Source organism: Corythoichthys intestinalis, chromosome 4 (assembly GCF_030265065.1).
Source record: "Corythoichthys intestinalis isolate RoL2023-P3 chromosome 4, ASM3026506v1, whole genome shotgun sequence".
Lineage (NCBI taxonomy): Eukaryota > Metazoa > Chordata > Actinopteri > Syngnathiformes > Syngnathidae > Corythoichthys > Corythoichthys intestinalis.
The window spans coordinates 5,264,051-5,287,550 of record NC_080398.1 but is presented as its reverse complement, the minus strand read 5'-3'; the positions used below and the strand labels follow the sequence as shown (position 1 = coordinate 5,287,550).

General features: G+C 39.7%; 1 protein-coding gene across 3 annotated transcripts in view; it reads right to left on the bottom strand.

Annotated features, from left to right (window-relative positions):
- The window catches only part of sema6cb (semaphorin 6Cb), a 292,529-nt gene that overhangs the window by 2,323 nt on the left and 266,706 nt on the right, over positions 1 to 23,500 (bottom strand). The window lies entirely within an intron of this gene.

The following is a 23,500-nucleotide window of genomic DNA, read 5'->3' as shown; positions in this document are numbered from 1 at the left end:
TATTCTATTCTATTCTATTCTATTCTATTCTATTCTATTCTATGGTTATTCTATTCTATTCTCTTCTAAAAATGTATTAGCGTGGCTATGATTTAGGTTAGAAGTTGAAAAAAAATATAGTTATTAACTCATTAGCTGCCATTGACAGCGCTAGACGTCAAATCAATTTGGACTGGAAGGGAGCGAATCAACTTTGACGTCTAAGGCCGTCAATGGCATTGAAACATGAGTCTCTTCCAGAAAATTTTTGGGGCATTTCCAGGCTACATTCTGTTGATTTCAGGTCACTTTCTGATGATTTTGGGGCATTTCTGGGCCACTTCCTGTACAATTTGGGTCACTTCCTGTTAATTCTGGGGCATTATGGGGTCCCTTCCTGTTTATTGGTCTCTTTTGGCTGATTTGGGGGCATTTCCCAGTAATGTAATGTTGATTTCAGGTCACTTCCTGATGATTTTCGGGGATCCGTAGGTCACTTCCTGTACAATTTGGGTCACTTCCATTAATCCTGCAGCATTATGGGGTCAATTTCTGTTTATTGTTCTCTCCTGGCTGATTTTGGGGCATACTTCCTGTTTATTCTGGGGAATTATAGGGTCATTTCCTATTTATTGGGCTCGTCTTGCTGATCTGGGGCATTTCCAAGTAGAGCAGAGTGGTAAACCGAAAATTTACCGTTACCGAAATTCTTCACGATGACCGACGTAATTTTGACCATGTCTGTAAATTCGGTAATTTAATAAAACAAGAAAATATAGTCGTTTCATCCCACTTTGACTCTGTGATGTTCGGCTATGTTCATTCCCCTTTAAGAAAGCAGTCAGTGCGCTTGCATATGGAGTCACGTGGTTTTCAGGAAGCCAAACAAACAGTAGGCTAACGCTAGCGGCTAACGCTACAAGCAAACGTGATGGGAGCTTCGCCAAACTTTCACCCTACATTAAGTAAACTCTTGGCGGGTTCCAGACGGGCTTTCACCCGCTGTCCTCCCTGGTTCTCACGATTTCAGGAGAGGATGCTTTCAGTGCTTTCTTCTGGTAGCCAAGCCACAGGCTAACGCTAGCGGCTAACGGTACAAATGAACGTGATGGAGTCGGATAGCGGCTCTAACCTTGTCGAAACGGCTGAAATTAATGAGTGGACTGGGCACGGACTTCATCTAGCAATCATTATATAAGAAGTCGGACATCCGGGCATTTAATGACGTCACCAGCCACAACAAAGCGTCGCCATACTGAAAATGGGGCAAAAGACGAGTCACAAGCAGTTGCTCTGTCGTGCATTGTAATACAAACGCGTTGAACTTTCGTCTTATTTGCGGTCTTTTTTTTTCCGGCGGAATGACTAAAAGTTGCTGTGTTGCGGGTTGTCACACAAGGAAGAGTTCGGAGCTGCATTTGAAGCTCTTCATTTTAATTTTAAATTGTATCGCCTCCTCACGTCTGTCTGCAGTGACTCGTGATAATAGTAAGCCACGTTTAAGACGTTTTTAGGAAAAAAAGACGCAAAACACACCTGAAATATATGAATTTTAGACGTTTGTCTATGGAATGTTTAGCTGTGCGTTCCCCCTTCACAAAATGGCGACACGTTGCTAAGCGAGGTGACGTCATCGTGACATCACGCCGACTTCCTCCATGTCGCGTTATTGGGTATCTCTGTGTGATTTCTCTGAAAGCTTTCATGATGGTAAAGCACTCAGCATAAAGTATAATCCAACAGTGAAGCCCATGTTTAGACTGCATGTGCAATTGTTAAATTGAAAGCTGGTAAATAAATTTAAAGAGAAACTGTTCATTGGTATTCCATGCATTGATTCAAATTTTCAAATTATATAACAGTCCGCTTGGGCGAATTTATCGTCATTTATTATTATCGAGGTAAATCTGCTCAATTTACCGTGATACGTACTTGAGGCCATATCGCCCAGCCCTATTTCCAGGTCACATTCTGATTGTTTCGTGTCACCCTCTGATGATTTTACCTGGGTCTGATGTGACCCAGGTATTTGTTTACAATTTGGGTCACTTCCTGTCAATTTTGGGGTATTATGGGGTCACTTCCTATTGATTTCACGTCACGTTCTGAGTGGTCTCTTCTTCCTGTACAATTTGGGGACATTCCTGGGTCACTTCCTGTACAATCTGGGTCACATCTTGTCAATTTTGGGGTCTAATCAGCTCACTTCCTATTTATTGGTCTCTGTTGGCTGATTTGGTGGCATTTCTAAGTAAATTGCTGTTGATTTGAGATCACTTTCTGATGATTTGGGGGTTTTCGTGGGTTACTTCCTGTACAATTTGGGTCACTTCCTGTTATTTCTGGTACATTGTGGGGTCACTTTCTGTTTATTGGTCTCTTTTGGCTGATTTTGGGACATTTCCAGTTCACATTCTGATGATTTTAGGGCAAATCTGGGTAATTTCTTATACAAATAGGGTCACTTCCTGTCAATTCCGGGGCATTATAGGGTCCCTTGCTGTTTATTGGTGTCTGTTGGATGATGTGGAGGCATTTCTAAGTAACTTAGTGTGGATTTCAGGACACTTTCTGATGATTTGGGGCATTTCTGGGTCACTTCCTGTACAATTTGGGCCACGTCCTGTTTATTCTGGGGAATTATGGGGTCATTTTCTATTTATTGGGCTCGTCTGGTTGATTCGGGCATTTCCAGGTCACACTCTGAAGGTTATGTGTCACTTTACAATGGTTTTAGGGCATTCCTGGGTCACTTTCTGTACAAGTGGGGTCACTTCCTGTCAATTTTGGGGCATTATGCGGTCACTTCCTGTTTATTGGTGTCTGCTGGTTGATTTGGGGGCGTTTCCAAGTAAACTACTGTTGATTTCAGGCCACCTTCTGATGAATTTGGAGAATTCCTGGGTCACTTCCTGTAAATTTTGGGGCATTATGGGTCACTTCCTGTTTTTGGTCTCTTCTTGCCAATTTTGGGGTATTACCAGGTCACTTCCTGTTGATTTCTGGTCATGTTCTGATGATTTGGGGACATTCCTTGGTCACTTCCTGTACAATTTTGGTAATTTCCTGTCAATTCTGTGCCCTCCTGGGTCACTTCCTGTGTATTGGTCTCTTTTGGCTGATTTTGGGGCATTTTCTGGTCACTTCCTGATGATTTAGGGACATTCCTGGATCACTTCCTGTTAATTCTGGGGCATTATGGGGTCACTTCCTATTTATTGGTCTCTGCTGGATGATTTGGGGGCGTTTACAAGTAACGTACTGTTGATTTCAGCTCACTTCCTGATGATTTTGGGGGATCCGTGGGTCACTTCCTGTACAATTTGGGCCACTTCCATTAATCCTGCAGCATTATGTGGTCGATTTCTGTTTCTTGTTCTCTCCTGGCTGATTTTGGGGCATACTTCCGGTTTATTCTGGGGAATTATAGGGTCATTTCCTCTTTATTGGGCTCGTCTCGCTGATTTGGGGCATTTCCAGGTCACATTCTGATGTGACCCAGGTATTCGTGTACAATTTGGGTCACTTCCTGTCAATTTTTGGGTATTATGGGGTCACTTCCTGTTTATTGGTCGGTCTCTTCTGGCCAATTTTGGGGCTTGACCAGGTCACTTCCTATTGATTTCACATCACGTTCACGAATTATGGGGTCATTTTCTATTTATTGGGCTCGTCTGGTTGATTCGGGCATTTCCAGGTCACACTCTGAAGGTTTTGTGTCACTTTAGAATGGTTTTAGGGCATTCCTGGGTCACTTTCTGTACAAGTTGGGTCACTTCCTGTCAATTTTGGGGCATTATGGGGTCACTTCCTGTTTATTGGTCTCTGCTGGTTGATTTGGGGGGCGTTTCCAAGTAAACTACTGTTGATTTCAGGCCACTTTCTGATGAATTTGGAGAATTCCTGGGTCACTTCCTGTTAATTCTGGGGCATTATGGGGTCACTTCCTGTTTATTGGTCTCTGCTGGATGAGTTGGAGGTGATTTCAATTAACTTACTGTTAATTTCAGGTCGCTTTCTGGTGATTTTGGGGTATTTGTAGGTCACTTCCTGTACAATTGGGGTCACTTCTGAGTTACCACATGTTCATTGCTGCCTTCTGGCTGATTTTGGGGCATTCTGTGGTCACTTCCAGCGAACTGGATGCCGATAACAGGAATTTAACCTCTTAAATTCACAGCAGGCTGATGATTGGACGCCACATATTTGGACTTTTTTCATTGTCAATATACAGAGTGAAAATGATATAAAGTTATAAGCTAATTAAACAGTTATGTTATTCATTATGCTTGCTAAAAATGTAATATTGGATTTCGGAAAGGTTAAAAAATGAACAGAGTGACACATCATCCTTTGAGGTAATACATTGTTTGTCTTCCAAGCAACATCTTTCGACAATAGACGATCTTCGATGTAGAAAATTGCCCTGACATGGCTCACAAAATATAGCTACTGTACATGCTATATGTACAATGAAGCTAAACCCGCATGTTCATGAATGCGCTCTTTTTATTGTTTTCACTTCAGTTAACAACTCATATTAAAAGAAATTGCTCAGAAACTGTCATTTTATTGCGTTTACTCCAGCTTCTGTCTCCTTTGTGTCCAATTTTCTAATTTTTTCTTATTGAGCGCAATGAATCACAATTTGGCGCAAAAGGCTTTCTGTCTAGACTCGCCGCTTGAACATTTTATGATGTTGTCCGCCAGAATACATCTTTTATCAATTATTGGACGAGGAAGCAATTTCACGCCCCCATTTTTTTAAGTTTAATGGTTTACTACACTCCGATGGAGCAAACAGACAATCAGGTTTATTTTTAATAAGCTGAAATTCTTTCTGCTGACTGGAGAAATGGAGAACTGTAAATGACATCTTTGGTTTCTGTTGACAGTGATAGACGTCCAATCATATTGAGCTGGGGGGGGGGGGGGTTCAAAAGGATTGGTCATCTATCACAGTCATTGGATAAATGATTCATATTATGGTAATATTGGAACGAAATGTGTTGCTTGTATGAGTTATATGTGTTGCTATTTTCAATTGTCTCGCATGTATTACTCACGTATGGCTGACAGGATGAGCCAATTTGCTCATAGGGATATCTTGAGGCCTACTGCAGGTACTGCTATGTCGTACGGAATGCTAAAATGTAGCAAGTCGGCGTAAAATGGGTGCCATTGCAGGAAGAGGTCTATTTATTATGATAGAAGTCAAATTTGAACTTTCACGATTATTTAATGTGATTTTAAGGTATCATTTTATTTGTGGTTTGGGATTTTTATGTGATGTAAAGCACTTTGGGGAAAAAATGCCTTGCCTAAAATGTCAATGGAAAATTTTATACCGTTTTGGCGAGATTATCTTTATTGTCAGTATTAAAAGAAGCAAACTCAACATTAAAATTGGCATACAAATCATTACAAATGAAAGACAATACATCGAAAAAAAATTCTGTTGAGGTAATTATCAAGGGTTGATTGATTAAATATTTGCTTGATTGATTGAATATTTGCTTGTGATCATATATACCATAAATAATACATATTGCCATATTTTTCTCTTATTGATATAATAACCAGTAAAGGATTATTGCTTGCTATACTAGTTGTAGTATAATATTTAACTGTTACAAAGAGTAAAGAGGGTCGGGATGACAACTGCCTTGCTTCATGGCCGCATCATTGCGTAACTAGACCTTCCGAGACATCTTCAGCACCTGGTGTCTGGACTTTCGTCTAGACCTTCGATGACAATTTTCCATTCGAGGACATCTTCCATGGCCACAACGTTGCATAACTGAAGTGTCTGGGTCATTTTGACCGTTGTTTACATGTGCCTTTGCTTACACACGTGTACTTAGTTAGTTCCACCTACATGCTCACACATAGCCAACCAAAATCACATGGCTGTCTCCAGCTTGCTCCCCCCCTCCCTCAGGGCGGCACCCTTCTGTGTTGGGACAAACCCCTAAATAAAAATAGCAAGGAGGGTTTTTCCTTAGATCAATTTTGGTGACTATACAGCGTAATCTAGCATTCCTCTGTCTAGTCACTCTTTTGCTCTCCTTGGCCAAGAAAACTGAGTGTCTTCTCTCCTTATTTTGGGTAATTTTACAAATGTCTACCTAAGGGTCTATTTTTGAACTTGACAAATTCTCTCAACAACACAAAGGTTTACCGTAATTTTTGGACTATATGCAGCTAGCTTTAATAGTCCAGTTTGGCCTATATATGAACAAAATTTGGGGGGTGTGCCTTGACACGCAAAATGTGTAATAACTAAAAAATGCAGAGAAATTGCATGGGTAGCTTTGCTGTGCTGGTTGGTTAATTTGTAGAAGTACACGCACTTGTAGTGCAATTACACACAAGTAAACGTACTTATAGTACAATTACACGCAAGGGTACATGCACACACTTGTAGTGCAAGTACACATGTACAGTGGGGCAAATAAGTATTTAGTTCTCCGACTTGAGAAGATTAGAGAGGCCTGCAATTGTCAACATGGCTAAACCTCAACCATGAGAGACAGAATGTGGAAAAGAAAAACAGAAAATCACATTGTTTTATTTTTAAAGAATTTATTCCAAATTAGAGCGGAAAATAAGTATTTGGTCACCTTAAAACAAGCAAGATTTGTGGCTGTCAAAGAGGTCTAACTTCTTCTAACGAGGTCTAACGAGGCTCCTCTCGTTACCTGTATTAATGGCACCTGTTTCCACCCATTGTCGGTATAAAAGACACTTGTCCACAACCTCAGTCAGTCACACTCCAAACTCCACTATGGCCAAGATCAAAGAGCTGTCAAAGGACACCAGAGACAAAATTGTATCCCTGCACCAGGCTGGGAAGACTGAATCTGCAATAAGTAAAACGCTTGGTGTAAAGAAATCAACTGTAGTAGCAATTATTAGAAAATGGAAGACATACAAGACCACTAATAATCTCCCTCGATCTGGGGCTGCATGCAAGATCTCACCCCGTGGCGTCAAAATGATAACAAGAACAGTGAGCAAAAATCCCAGAACCACACGGGGGGACCTAGTGAATGACCTACAGAGAGCTGGTACCACAGTAACAAAGGCTACTCTCAGTAACACAATGCGCCGCCAGGGACTCAAATCCTGCACTGCCAGACATGTCCCCCCGCTGAAGCCAGTACACGTCCAGACCCGTCTGCGGTTCGCTAGAGAGCATTTGGATGATCCAGAAGAGGACTGGGAGAATGTGTTATGGTCAGATGAAACCAAACTAGAACTTTTTGGTAGAAACACAGGTTCTCGTGTTTGGAGGAGAAAGAATACTGAATTGCATCGGAAGAACACCATACCCACTGTGAAGCATGCGGGTGGAAACATCATGCAGGAAGACTGATCTGTGTAAAGGAAAGAATGAATGGGGCCATGTATCGAGAGATTTTGAGTGAAAATCTCCTTCCATCAGCGAGGGCATTGAAGATGAGACGTGGCTGGGTCTTCCAGCATGACAATGATCCCAAACACACAGCCAGGGCAACAAAGGAGTGGCTTCGTAAGAAGCATTTCAAGGTCCTGGAGTGGCCTAGCCAGTCTCCAGATCTCAACCCCATAGAAAATCTGTGGAGGGAGTTGAAAGTCCGTGTTGCCCAACGACGGCCCCAAAACATCACTGCTCTAGAGGAGATCTGCATGGATGAATGGGCCAAAATACCAGCAACAGTGTGTGAAAAGCTTGTGAAGAGTTACAGAAAACGTTTGGCCTCCGTTATTGCCAACAAAGGGTACATAACAAAGTATTGAGATGAACTTTTGGTATTGACCAAATACTTACTTTCCACCATGATTTGCAAATACATTCTTTAAAAATTAAACAATGTGATCTTCTGTTTTTTTTTTTTTTTTTCCCACATTCTGTCTCTCATGGTTGAGGTTATTTGCCCCACTGTCCATGTAGTTGTAGTACAAGTACACGCAAGTGCACGTAGTTGTAGTGGGAGTGCACGCAAATACTTGTAGTACGAGTACATGCACATACACGCACGTATTCTTAGAAAAGGTACAGGCCCATACACACATGTACGTATGTATGAGTACTTGTAGTGCGAGTACATGCACGTACACACATGTACTTGTAGTACAAGTACACGCAAATACACACACGTATTCGGAGTACAAGTCCAGGCCAGTACACGTAGTACAAGTACACGCACGTACTTGTAGTACAGGTACATGCACGTACTTGTAGTACAGGTACATGCACGTACTTGTAGTATGTATACACGCCCGTACTCGTAGTGCACGTACACGCACGTACTCGTACTAAAAGTACACATGTGTACACGCCCGCACTCGTAGTACAAGTACGCGCCCGCGCTCGTCGTACAAGTACTCGCACGCACTCGTAGAACAACTACGCCCTATGCTCGTCGTACAAGTTCGCGCCTGCGCTTGTCGTACGAGTATGCGCACGCGCTCGTCGTACAAGTACGCGCCCGCGCTTGTCGTACGAGTATGCGCCCGCGCTCGTCGTACAAGTACACACACGTACTTGTAGAATGAGTACACGCCCGTACTCGTAGTGCACGTACACGCACGTACTCGTACTACAAGTACACACACGTACGCGCCCGCACTTGTAGTACAAGTACACGCCCGCGCTCGTCGTACAAGTACTCGCACGCACTCGTAGAACAACTACGCCCCATGCTCGTCGTACAAGTACGCGCCCGTGCTAGTCGTACAAGTACGCGCCCGTGCTAGTCGTACAAGTACGCGCCCACGCTCGTCGTACAAGTATCCGCCCATGCTCGTCGTACAAGTACACGCACGTCCACACACGTACTTGTAGTATAAGTACATGCCCGTACTCGTACACATGTACACGCCAGTACTCATAGTACAAGCACACGCCTGTATTCATCGTACAAGTACACGCACGCACTCCTATTACAAGTACAGGCCCGTACACCACGTACCTGAAGTACAAGTTAAGGCCCGTACTTGTAGTACAAGTACATGCACGTACATGCAACGCACGTACTTGTAGTACAAGTGCAAGCCCGTGCACGCATTTGTAGTACAAGTAGTGTCTGTGCACGTATTTGTTGTACTGGTACAGGTCCGTACTTGTACTTGTAGTACGAGTACACGCAAGTACTTGTAGTTTTAGTACAAGCCCTCCTTTTTTCATCTTACGAACTGGTAAAAACATTTGATCACGAAAACTGACCATAAATTTTTTGCCATCAACAACCAAGATCCATTAATTACCCATCCCTATCATCAAGACTGATTGCCGGTTGAGAGCAGTAAACCCGGAACCTCTTTACCCTCCATAATGAGAGCATAAATAATAGCTGTGATGCTAACGGTAAAAAACAAATAGCGTAAAGTCCTTCTCATTTCCCGCCTCCAGCAGCTCACCAAATGTCCGCCGCTCAAAATACACATAATTGACACAGTGTGCACACGTGTGTGTTATGTGTAAACGACCTTGGTCCACACGGCCGACCATCTGGCTTGTCACGCCTCCTCATGACACATTAGCGTGCGAGCCTCATTAGCATATATCCGCGCGCGCAAACATGCAGGTGGTCCAAACGAGGCTGAAATCTTTGCCGAGGAGTCCGACGCGTATTAACGATCCTAACGAGAAGATGATGATCGTCGAGATGATGATGACTCATCATTAGCATCACCGCGCTCGCTGATCAATAATTAATACGTGGTAGAGCACAACTTTCATCTTTTTTTGGTGGGAATTAACCTTGACATGATCTCTCACAGAAAACTCTTTCAGTGCTATTGACGGTGATACAAGTCCAATCGTTGTACACTAATGTTTTCGTACATTGTACAAAAATACTAGCTTAGCTAATAGCACAACACGGTTTTAATATTTTAGCTGTATGTACCATTAGCCATTATCTTAACCCACTATTGCGAATGTCCTAATGTAATAAATACTAATTGTGTGTGGTTGGTATATTTTATGACTTTTAACCAAACTAGCTTAAGCCTATTAGCTAATTTTAACATGTACTTCTGCCATGCTAGGTATAAGTCAAACAGAAAATTGTTTAGATGCTAATGCTAAAGTACAGCATTTAGTTTTCAAATGGTTTCAAATTTCTTCTCGCTACTGACTTAGCAATTAGCGTAACTGGTAATTCATGGGACAAAATACTGCTTAATTAAAAGCGTAACACAATTTTTAAGATTATAGTTAATTTTTTAGATGTATGTACCATTAGCCATGATCTTAATCCGCAAGTGCTAACATGATAAATGCTCATGTCGGCTAAATTTGAAGACTTATAGCACAACTAGCCTTAGCTTTATTAGCTAAATTTAATCTGTGATTCAGCCATGTTTGGTATGAGTCAGTTTGAATAAGTGTTTAAATGCTAATACTAACTTAGCATTTAGCTTTTAAATATTTATTGAATTTTCCTCTAGCTATTAACATTTAGCGCAACTGCTAAATCATACCAAAAAACACTACATTCACTCAAAGCGCAAGATTTTAGTTAGGTTTTTTAGATGTATCTACCGTCTATCATTACCGTAGCCCACGAGTGGGTTAATATCTGAGCCATTATCTTAATCTGCTTGTGCTAACATGATAAATGCTAGGTGCCATGTGGTCTGTAAATTGATGACTTTCAGCCAAATTAGCCTTAGCTTTGATTAGCTAAACCTAATATCTGGTTCAGCCATGTTTGGTAAGAGTAAATTCGAAAAATTATATAGATGCTAATGCTATATTACAGTATTTAGCTTTCAAATGTTTGTTCAATTTTTCTCAAGCTAATAACGTAACAATTAGCACAACTGCTAAGTCGTACAAAAAAATTAGCTTAGTTAATTGCTCAAGAATTTAGTAAGTTTTTTTAGCTGTAGGTACCATTAGCCAGTTTCTTGACCCGCTTGTATTAACATGATAAATGCTAAGGTCTGTTAATTTAATAACTTTTAGCCAAACTAGCCTTAGCTTTTATTTTTTTCCTTTTGCTAAATTTAATATTTGTTTTGTCATGTACGGTACGAGTGAATTTGAATAATTGTTTAGATGCTAATGCTAAATTAGCTTCCAAATGTTTTTGGGAATTTTAGATTGGTAAATTACAGACAAGCCTTTTCTGTTATTAGCAAAATTTAACATGTGCTTCAGCCATGTTTGGTATAAGTGAATTTGACTAATTGTTTAGATGCTAATGCTAAATTACAGCGTTTAGCTTTCAAATGTTTGAGGACTTTTCCTCTAGCTACGAACGTAACAATTAGCACAACTGCTAAATTGTAAAAATAAATACTAGCATAGCTAATAGCACATTATTTTAGTTAGGTTTTTTTTAGCCTTATTACCATTAGCCATTATCTTGAAACGCTAATGTTAACATGATAAATGCTAAGGTGTGTAAATATGATGACTTTTAGCCAAGCTAGCCTTAGCTTTTTTTGAGCTAAATTTAATTTTTTTTTTTTGTCGTGTTCGGTATGAGTCAATTTGAATAAATGTTTAGATGGTAATGGTAAATTACAGCGTTTAGTTTCCAAACGTTTTTTGAAATGTTAGATCGGTAAATTAGTAAAAACAATTAGGTCTGTAACTTTGATGACGTCTACCCAAATTAGCCTATTATGTTATTAGCAAAATTTAATATGTGTGTCAGCCATGTTTGGTATAAGTTAATTTGAATAATTGTTTAGATGCTAATACTAAATTACAGTATTTAGCTTTCAAATGTTTGATGAATTTTCTTCAAGCTACTAATGTAATTACCAGAACTGCTAAATCGTAAAAAAAATATATATTAGCTTAACAAATAGCGCATGATTTTAGTTGGTTATTTTTAGCTGTAGGTACCATTAACCATCATCTGGACCTGCTAGGGCTGGAATGATAAAACGTCTGTAAATTGTATGACTTTTAGCCAAACTAGCCTTGGGTTTTATTTGCTAAATTAAAAATGTGCTTCAGCCATGTTTGATAAGAGTCAATTTAAATATTATTTTTAGATGCTAATGCTTAATTACAGCGTTTAGCTTTCAAATGTTTGATGAATTTTCCTCTAGCTAACATGAAGATTAGCCCACTGCTAAATTGTACATAAAAATACTAGCTAAGCTAATAGTGCATTATTTTTAGTCAGTTTTTTAGCTGTAAGTAGTGCTAGTGCTAGCATGTGAAACGATAAGCCCTGTAAATTGGATAACTTTTAGCCAAACTCTACTTGGCTTTTATTTGCTAAATTAAAAATGTGCTTCAGCCATCTTTGATAAGAGTCAATTTGTATATTATTTTTAGATGCTAATGCTAAATTACAGCATTTAGCTTTCAAATGTTTGATGAATTTTCCTCTAGCTACCAACATGACGATTAGCACACTGCTAAATTGTACATCAAAATACTAGCTTAACTAATAGTGCATTATTTTAGTCAGTTTTTTAGCTGTAGGTAGTGCTAGTGCTATCATGTGAAACGCTAAGCCCTGTAAATTCGATAACTTTTAGCCAAACTAGCCTCGGCTTTTATTAGCTAAATTTAAAATGTGCTTCAGCCATGTTTGGTATGAGTCGATTTGAATAATGTTTTAGGGGCTAAATTACAGCGTTTAGTTTTCAAGTGTTTGATGATTTTTCCTCTAACTACTAACGTAACAATTAGCACAACTGCTAAGTTGTACAAAAAATTATCAGCATAGCTAATAGCACACTATTTTAGTTCCGTTTTTAAGCTGGAGGTAGTGCTAGTATGTGAAATGCTAAGGTCTGTAATTTGGATGACTTTTAGCTAAACTAGCCTTAGCTTTTATTCGCTAAACATGTTTATAAAGGAGCTATTTGTAATTATGATTCAACGGCAATATTTTGAATTTAACACGCCAAGTCTGTCAGTGTTTGTCAGCTGTTTTTGCGTCCCAAAAATCTAAATAACGGCGCCCCGATACTCTCGCGGGGCGTGCCGTCGACGCTATTCCGAGCCGAATAAAGATTGTTTACTTTCCAGAAGCGCTCAGACAAAAGCCTGACACGCGCGCGTGCGAGACGGCAGCCGTCGTCATGGCAACCGCGGCAGACGTACGCGTCGACTCCCGAGAGGCTTCCGAGGCCTGAAAGTGTCAGACGTCTGCTGACGGGTAAAGACAATGTAAAGGGGAAGCGACGCGCCCGCTTTCTTTATCGGGCTACGAAAGGCGAACGAATCCATCACGTGACCGCTCGGAACGATTTCAACCTGTCCTTTTTTAGACAATTGAGCGATTCATCAATTCTGCCGCTTCGGAAAGCATGTAAAATGCGTGTAATGTATGCGCGGAAGAAGAGTAGCGAGACAAAAAAGCGACGCGTGATTGGCAGGTGGTCGCTCGAGACAATGTTTTGAAGTTGCGAGTATCACGCCGCGGTGTCGTGGGAGGACAAACTCCAATCACTGGAAATGAAAATAGACAGAGTGCCTGTCTCTTTGCTTTCCATCAACAACAAAAAAAAAGCATCTTGGGAAGGTTGGGTGACTTAAAAGTCCTTGAGAAGACGGGGATGGACGTCTAATCCATTTGAACCGAGAGTGAATGATCACGCTTCAGTGCCGTTGACAGTGATCGACGTCTAATCCATGGAGGGGAGGAGGATCTTATTCGATTTGGCTATTCATTAAATAAGTCGTCAATCTGTCATGACGGTAGCTTTGTTGTGCAGGTTGGTATTTTGGGTCACTTTCTGTTAAATTTGAGAGATTTTGGGGTCACTTCCTGTTGATTTGCGGGTATTTCGGGATGATCTCTTGTAGATACCGGGTCACATCCTCTTGATTTCAGGGTATTTTTGTTCACTTTCTGTTGATATTGCGTCACTTCCGATTGATATGTGGCATTTTTGGTGTCATTAAGGCCCGAGCACCAACAGGTGCGAAGGCCCTATTGTTTTGCAAAGGATTTGTATTATTATTCCTTTTTCATGGCAAATGAAAATGGCCTAAACGTTATACCCATTCACGACGCTAGATGGCGACAGATCTCAGCTACTCTCAAGTTTAACCAGTTTGCGTTATTTTTAGAGCTGAAACGAATACTCGAGCAACTCGAGTAACTTGAGTTTAAAAACTGATCCGAGTAATTTTATTCACCTCGAGTAATCGTTTATTTTGACAGCTCTAAGCATCAAGTTTTGCTCGGACTACTTTTAATGCAGGACAACGCGCTGATGTCACGTGCGTAGAGGAAGAAGCAAAAAAAAAAAAAAAAAAACCCACTGCAGCCGACAGCCGCTACAAACAACGCCGACGTTGCTAAATACTAGCCCGCACGATGCTACGTTGGTAGCAGGTAGTGTCTGATGCGTCTCATTGAGATCACATGTATGTTGAACTAGATGCGAAATGACAGAGTCAGCGGCGTTAGTAAACAGCCGCCATCTTAAAGCAGTAGAGCGCTAAGCGCTAATAAATACGATTAACGTTACTGTCACTAGCTCACGTAACGTTAGCCCTGCAGAGGGCTAGGTTTCTATTAATTATGACCACTGTCGATGCGTGGCTAACGTGTCTTACATATAGGCTTTAACATAACAGCGTTGTGGAGTGATGAGGGTGTAAAATAAAAACTTAATAATGCTAACTATCAATTTTAGCTCAGTAGTCATTGCTGGATAAAACACCAAGTAGCACTAGTCCCTAATGTGCTCCAATACAGCCTGTATCATACATTTATTTTGAACACTGCAAAAAGTCAAAATCCTATCAGGACTTAGTTTAGACTAACTTAAAACTTAACTAGAACTTAATGGCTTGACACAAAGAGAAATTCAATTGAAACACGTGGGAAAAAACCCAAACTTTTAAGTGATGTGTGTTATCAAGTGTAACGGCATTTTTAGGTAAGGAATATATATATATATATATATATAAATATATATATATATATATACATATACATATACATATTTTAATAGGATCTAAAAGTTTTTTGAGTGAAATTAGTCTTTTTTTTTTTTTTTTTTTTTTAAATTCTAGTTACATCTGAGATGCAATTGTTGGCTGTTTTCAACAATATACATCGAAAATAAAGACATTGATTGACTGAAAATGGTTCAAGATTGGATGAAATGTCTTGTTTTCTCATGTATATTTATAATTGCTCTTCACCTAAAATATGTATTTGTTTTATCCGATTACTCGATTAATCGATAGAATTTTCAGTCGATTACTTGATTACTAAAATATTCGATAGCTGCAGCCCTGATTATTTTATTGCAATGTTTTCAGATTTGTTTCAAGTAGGGGTGTCAAATGATTAAAATTTTTAATTGAGTTAATTACAGCTTAAAAATTAATCGTAATTAATCGCAATTCAAACCGTCTATAAGACATGCCATATTTTTCTGTAAATTATTGTTGGAATGGAAACATAAGACACAAGACGGATATATAAATTCAACATACTGTACATAAGTACTGTATTTGTTTATTATAACAATAAATCAACAAGATAGCATTAACATTCTGTTAAAGCGATCCATGGATAGAAAGACTTGTAGTTCTTAAAAGATAAATGTTAGTACAGGTTATAGAAATTTTGTATTAAAACCCCTCTTAATGTTATCGTTTGAATAAAATTTGTAAAATTTTCAATCAAAAAATAAACTAGTAGCTCGCCATTGTTGATGTCAATAATTACACAATGCTCATTGTTCTTAAACCCATAAATTCAGTCGCACCAAAGCGCAAGTAACAAGTGCACATGACACTGGGCTGTCATTTCAATCTGTTTGAGCGGGGCATGTGCGTTAATTGCGTCAAATATTTTAACGTGATTAATTTAAAAAATTTAATTACCGCCCGTTAACGCAATAATTCTGACAGCCCTAATTATTATTATACCTTTTTCATGGCAAATGAAAATGGCCAATTTGGAGGCCTGAACATGCTCGAAAACTCACCAAAATTTGCACATACCGTATTGGCCCGAATATAAGACAGTGTTTTTTGCATTGGAATAAGACTGAAAAAGTGGGGGTCGTCTTATATTCGCGGTCTAGACGTTATACCCATTCACGACGCTAGATGGCGCCAGATATCATTGAAGCGATGTTCTGTCATGACAAATCTCAGCTACTCTCAAGTTTAACCAGTTTGCATTATTTTATTGCAATGTTTTTCCTTATTCAGATTTGTTTCAAGACTACAGTTACAGTTAGACTTCACTGTGATGGTTAATGCAATTATTGCAGTTTTGTTGTTTTATCACAATAGATTGGTTTATTTACATTTCAAAAACCAGAAGCCATTCATTTACGAATGTTATTGCACTTTAGTTTACATATTTAAATGTTAAGATATTAAGATTTGAATGAGGCAAAATAACACGCTTTTTCTCTCAAATATGTTGTTATAATCATTTGTTTCAGATGTACTGTTATTATTTTCTGTATAAAAAATTGGTGTTCAAAAAGTCCTTTTTCAAACTTGAGTCTTGGAAAAAGAGGGGGTCGTCTTATAATCAGGGTCGTCTTATATTCGGGCCGATACGGTACATGCAGCTTTGCGTAAATTTCCATAATTTTGCAATATTTTAAGAAAATGTCACAAAATGGCTCAGTGGCACCCCCTTGAATTTTTAAAAAAAGGCCTCTCCATTCTGTTTTTTTCCTTCAACGTAGACCGATGAAATTTGGGGAGTCGACACGTGCAAAACTTCTTCAAAAAGTCTCTTGCACCCATATTCCAAACCCAACAGGAAATCGGGTAATTTGGACTGAATGTTGAAAATTTTAGTTGAAAACCAGTGTGCATGTTTAACACCATTGCGCCAAGGCAGTTAGTTGGATCCTCCTCAAAATTAGTGGGACTGTTCATGAGACGAATGAGATATTAAGTTTTGAAAATGGTGAGTTTTCATTCACGGGCCTGACCTGGGCGGGGTACCCAAGTCGGGCGACTTTTTGGCAACACGCCAATTCAGTAAATGTTTAATAACTTCGTGATTAAGGTGCAATCTTTTTCATATCTGGCATGCATGTGAGGTATCCGAGCCTGAACACGACTGCATTGAAATATTACCCATTAAACGCCCTTTTTTACGAGAAAGGCTCCTCCTCCTCCTCAGGAAAAAAATCATTTGACCTCAAACCTGCATTAGGGGAGCCTTAAGACATGTGTTCAGGTATCTGATGAAAAATATTGAGTTTTCGTTGAAGCGGCTGGGCCCAAATCTTCTTCTTCCCTCTTCATAGCAAATGAAAATGGCCAATTTGAAGGCCTGAACATGGTCGAAAACGCACCAGAATTTTCACATACATGCGGATTTGCGTAAATTTCGATAACTTTGCAATATTTTAAGAAAATGTCAAAAAATGGCTTAGTGGCGTCCCCTTGAATTAAAAAAAAAAAAAGCCTCTCCATTCTGTTTTTTTTTTTCACGTAGAGTGATGAAATTTTGGGAGTCAACACGTTGTGCAAAACTGCTTCAAAAAGTCTCTTGCACCCGTATTCCAAACCCAACAGGAAATCGGGTATTTTGGATTGAATGTTGAAAAACATGCAATTTTAGTTGAAAACCAGCGTGCATGTTTGACACCATTGCTCCGAGGCAGTTAGTTGGATCCTACTCAAAATTGGTGAGACTGTTCATGACACGAATGAGATATTAAGTTTTGAAAATGGTGAGTTTTCATTCACGGGCCTGACCAGGGCGAGGTACCAAAGTCGGGCGATTTTTTTGGCAACACGCCAATTCAGTAAATGACTAATAACTTTGTGATACAAGGTGCAATCTTTTTCATATCTGGCATGCATGTAAGTTATCCGAGCCTGAACACGACTGCATTGAAATATTACCCATTAAACGCCCTTTTTTTATGAGAAAGGCTCCTTCTCCTCAGGAGCCACTTCTTGTTGATTTGGAAGTATTTCTGTTCACTTCCTGTTGATACGGCTCATTTTGGGGTCATTTCTTGTTGATATCCATTCACTTCCTCTTGATTTCGAGGTTTTTTTTTGTTCACCTCCTGTTGATGGAGGTAAATTCCTGCTGATCTGGGGGCATATCGAGGTCACTTCCTGGTGATAAGAGGTCAATTCCTATTGATTTGGCACATTTTAGGGTCATTTCCACTTGCTATTGATTTGGGGGCGTTTTCGGGTCACTTTCTGTTGATATTGGGTCACTTCCTGGTGATAAAAATCACTTCCAGTCATTGGAATTGATGTATGTCGCCGTCAATGGCACGGATGTACATGGGCGTCTACTGAATGGGAAGTTTTTGGTCAAAAATCATATCCACCTACAGTACCTTGCAAAAGTATTCGGCCCCCTTGAACCTTGCAACCTTTCGCCACATTTCAGGCTTCAAACATAAAGATATAAAATTTTAATTTTTTGTCAAGAATCAACAACAAGTGGGACACAATCGTGAAGTGGAACAAAATTTATTGGATATTTTAAACTTTTTTAACAAATAAAAAACTGAAAAGTGGGGCGTGCAATATTATTCGGCCCCCTTGCGTTAATACTTTGTAGCGCCACCTTTTGCTCCAATTACAGCTGCAAGTCACTTGGGGTATGTTTCTATCAGTTTTGCACATCGAGAGACTGACATTCTTGCCCATTCTTCCTTGCAAAACAGCTCGAGCTCAGTGGGGTTGGATGGAGAGTGTTTGTGAACAGCAGTCTTCAGCTCTTTCCACAGATTCTCCATTGGATTCAGGTCTGGACTTTGACTTGGCCATTCTAACACCTGGATACGTTTATTTTTTAACCATTCCATTGTAGATTTGGCTTTATGTTTTGGATCATTGTCCTGTTGGAAGATAAATCTCCGTCCCAGTCTCAGGTCTTGTGTAGATACCAACAGGTTTTCTTCCAGAATGTTCCTGTATTTGGCTGCATCCACCTTCCCGTCAATTTTAACCATCTTCCCTGTCCCTGCTGAAGAAAAGCAGGCTCAAACCATGATGCTGCCACCATCATGTTTGACAGTGGGGATGGTGTGTTCAGGGTGATGAGCTGTGTTGCTTTTACGCCAAACATATCGTTTTGCATTGTGGCCAAAAAGTTCAATTTTGGTTTCATCTGACCAGAGCACCTTCTTCCACATGTTTGGTGTGTCTCCCAGGTGGCTTGTGGCAAACTTTAAACGAGACTTTTTATGGATATCTTTGAGAAATGGCTTTCTTCTTGCCACTCTTCCATAAAGGCCAGATTTGTGCAGTGTACGACTGATTGTTGTCCTATGGACAGACTCTCCCACCTCAGCTGTAGATCTCTGCAGTTCATCCAGAGTGATCATGGGCCTCTTGGCTGCATCTCTGATCAGTTTTCTCCTTGTTTGAGAAGAAAGTTTGGAAGGACGGCCGGGTCTTGGTAGATTTGCAGTGGTCTGATGCTCCTTCCATTTCAATATGATGGCTTGCACAGTGCTCCTTGAGATGTTTAAAGCTTGGGAAATCTTTTTGTACCCAAATCCGGCTTTAAACTTCTCCACACCAGTATCTCGGACCCAGGGGCGGACTGGGACTAAAAAGCAGCCCTGGACTTTGACCCGGCCCAGCCCACAAGAATCGCTATACGAAGGGAAACACAGACCCCCTAGGGGGTCCTGGGGCATTTTTTTTTTTTACTTTTTATTGTAAAATGCATCAATTTCGTGCACTTTGATGAGAGAAAATGAAGAAAATGTGTCTAGACCTCAAAGTACTGCAAGGCTGAACTGGAGTTGGGTTCATTTTCTGTACTAGCTCTATGATCAACCTGCAAAAACAAATGAAATAATTTATTTCTCAAAGCAAGTTTTATGTATCCAATTGATTATAATATATCTCTATATATCTCTGTCTATAAAATGATTTCATTTTTTATGCCGTAATTCAGTGGTCTCCAAACTATTCCACATAGGGCCGCAGCGGGCGCAGGATTTCATTCCAACAAAACAAGACAACACCTATGCACCAATCTGGTGTCTTACAAGTGTAATCAGTTGATTGCAGTCAGGTGCTGCTTGTTTTAGCAGAAACTTCATTGATTAAATTGTCGGTAATGGATCGGTTGAAACAAAAACCAGGGCCCACAGCGGCCCTTGAGGACCGGTTTGGAGACCCCTGCCATAATTCTTGCCATACAAATAATAAATTTAAATGAAAATACAATAAACATTAAGACAAATCCTGGATATATAACCTTCATTGGAAAGTATTAAAACAAAACGGTATATACATGATTAAAAAAATCTATCAATTTAACTAAACTTTAAAGTAAAACGATTAATTGTATTAATATTTTGTTATATTTCTTCTGAATTAATATTGCTGCAGCGTGTACATACGTTGTTTTACAGCTAAAATATTTTTCCTTAAGAGAGTGATAGTAGGACTAGCATACTGTAACTTGACACGATTGCAAACGGACTAGCTGGCACTAACCCTTTGATTGGCATTTATTTCATTTAAAATGTAGCTACCTAGTGGATAACAACTGCCAGTATACCGAGCAAGTGACCCTTTTCATCCCTACTTGCCCTAAGTTTGTCTGGGGAACTTCCGCCAGTTTATCATTACACCCTCCCTCTTCTTTTCTCTCTCCCTGCACCGGGTGCAAGTCAGAGCGGCTCCCGCTCCCCCTCTCACGATCGCCGAGGTCTGGGCTGCTGTTACCCGACGTGGCCGTTGCAGCCAGACTACCGCTTGCGAAAATATTTGTCAACTTATGACATTTTAATGCTTCGCTCTCCAGTTTCTTTATTTTTTTTCTCCCTAACCTTCTCCGCGCCACCCTTCTCTTTTCTTTTTTGGCCACCACCATCCATATTGAGTGTTAACGCTCGTCGCTAGTTTGCTTCTACAAAGAAAGAACCAATGAAGGCTACTTTGTGCGTTCTTCGTTCTTCTATCAGACTGGCGATGAACAGCCAGGTGCATTGCTGCCACCTGTCGGATTGGATGCGAACTGTAGATAATTAGAGGCTAGGGGGATAAAAACAGTGATGTATAATAAATGGCGGCCGCCGGCCGTCCAGGGCACCGGCCGTTCTGTGATCCTCCAGAACCCACAGATTACCAGTCCGCCCCTGCTCGGACCTACCTGGTGTGTTCCTTGGTTTTCATAATGCTCTCTGCACTTAAAACAGAACCCTGAGACTATCACAGAGCAAGTGCATTTATACGGAGACTTGATTACACACAAGAGGATTCTATTTATCATCATCGGTCATTTAGGACAACATTAGATCATTCAGAGGTCCTCACTGAACTTCTGGAGTGAGTTTGCTGCACTGAAAGTAAAGGGGCCGAATAATATTGCACGCCCCACTTTTCAGTTTTTTATTTGTTAAAAAAGTTTAAATTATCCAATAAATGTTGTTCCACTTCACGATTGTGTCCCACTTGTTATTGATTCTTGACAAAAAAATTAAATTTCATATCTTTATGTTTGAAGCCTGAAATGTCCCGAAAGGTTGCAAGATTCAAGGGGGCCGAATACTTTTGCAAGGCACTGTATAAATATAATGTTATATAAAATATAATGCAGAATTTGGAAGTGAATGGGAAATTTTGGGCATCATGTATGAATGGGTATGTTTTTGGGAAAAACTACTTCTCAACTGCACAAGTGGTATCTTCCTTAATTACGACGCCACATGAAGGCAACATTAGCAGTGGTAGCCACCGGTTTTTGACTGGGTGGCGCCAAATTTCGATCTTCAAGATCAGACAATATGGATTACTAATGACTTTTAACAGATACCAATTTCGAAGCCGGCAGAGATCTCGCTGCATCTCGTTAGCGCGTCCGTCTCCGACAGGAAACGAAACGGTTCGCACCCCGGAACGCCGTCAAAAAATTCCACTCGGAAAGACGAGAATGCTATCGTGTGAAGTCCCGTCAAGACTTGTACTTGTGATCAAGTAAAAAGAGAGTGGAGTCATTAGAAGGTTCGAGTGTGAACTCAAGAGGCCGTGTAATTGTTCCTTAATGACTTCTTCATCCTGCCGCCGCCGCGGGCTTTGTTTACGCGCACACGCAATTGCGGTGCAACACAGACGGAATATTCATAGCTTTCCAAATGCTACATTTCACTGCAACTTTTGGCAAAAGTGTAAAATGCTCAGTGAGAAACGTTGGGCTGTGATTGGACGCTTCTGGCTTTGAGCCGTGTGAGTTAAAATGGCGGTTGGTCAAGTGTGTATGTTCGGAGCGCTCACAAGTCATGCACACGCCTATAGATTTGACATATATAGAGAGAAAGACGCAAAAAGTCCCGGTTAGTGAAGGGCAGCCATCTTTAGGCAGTTGACTGCAAATTTGATGACTTCTAGGCAAAATAGCTTTATCTGTTATTAACTAAATTTAAAATGTGCTTCAGCCATGTTGTGTATAAGTTAATTTGGATAATTATTTAGATGCTTTATGCTAAATGACAGCGTTTAGCTTTCAAATGTTTGATGAATTTTCCTCTCGCTACTAATAGAACAATTAGCGCAACTGCTAAATCGTAAAAAAAAAAAAAAAAAAAAAAGAAAAATACTAGCTTAACAAATAGCGCATTATTTTAGTTAGTTTTTTAGCTCTAGGTAGTGCTGGCATGATAAGATCTGTAAATTTGATGACTTTTAGCCAAATTAGCCTTGGCTTTTGTTAGGTAAATTTAAAATGTGCTTCAGCCATGTTTGGTATCTGTTAATTTGAATAATTGTTTCGATGCTAATGCTAAGTTACAGCGTTTAGCTTTCAAATGTTTGATGATTTTTTTCCTAGCGTTACAATTAGCATAACTGCTAAATTGTAGAAAAAAATACTAGCTCAACAAATAGCACATTATTTTTGTTAGTTTTTTTTAGCTGTAGGTAGTGCTAGTGCTAGCATGATAAGGTCTGTAAATTTGATGACTTTTAGCCAAACTAGCATTGGCTTTTATCAGCTAAATTTAAAATGTGCTTCAGCCATGTTTGCTAAGAGTCATTTCGGAAAATTATTTAGGTACTAATGCTAAATTACAGCATTTAGCTTTTAAATTTATGATGAATTTTCCTTTAGCTACTAACGTAACAATTAGCACAACTTCTAAATTGTACAAAAAATACGAGCTTAGCTAACAGCGTAAGATTTTAGTTAGTATTTTAGTTGTAGGTAGTGCTCGTGCTAGCATGATAAGGTCTGTAAATTTGATGACGTTTAGCCAAACTAGCCTTAGCTTTTATTAGCTAAATTTAAAATGTGCTTCGGCCATGTTTGCTAAGAGTCATTTCGGATAATTGCATTTAGCTTTTAAATTTTTGATGAATTTTCCTTTAGCTACTAACATAACAATTAGCACAACTTCTAAATCGTACAAAAAATCCGAGCTTAGCTAAAAGCGTAAGATTTTAATTAGTATTTTAGCTGTGGGTAGTGCTCGTGCAAGCATGATAAGGTCTGTAAATTAGATGACGTTTAGCCCAACTAGCCTTAGCTTTTATTAGTTAAATTTAAAATGTGCTTCAGCCATGAAAGTTAATCTGAATATGTATTTAGATGCTAATGCTAAAGTACAGTGTTTAGCTTTCAAA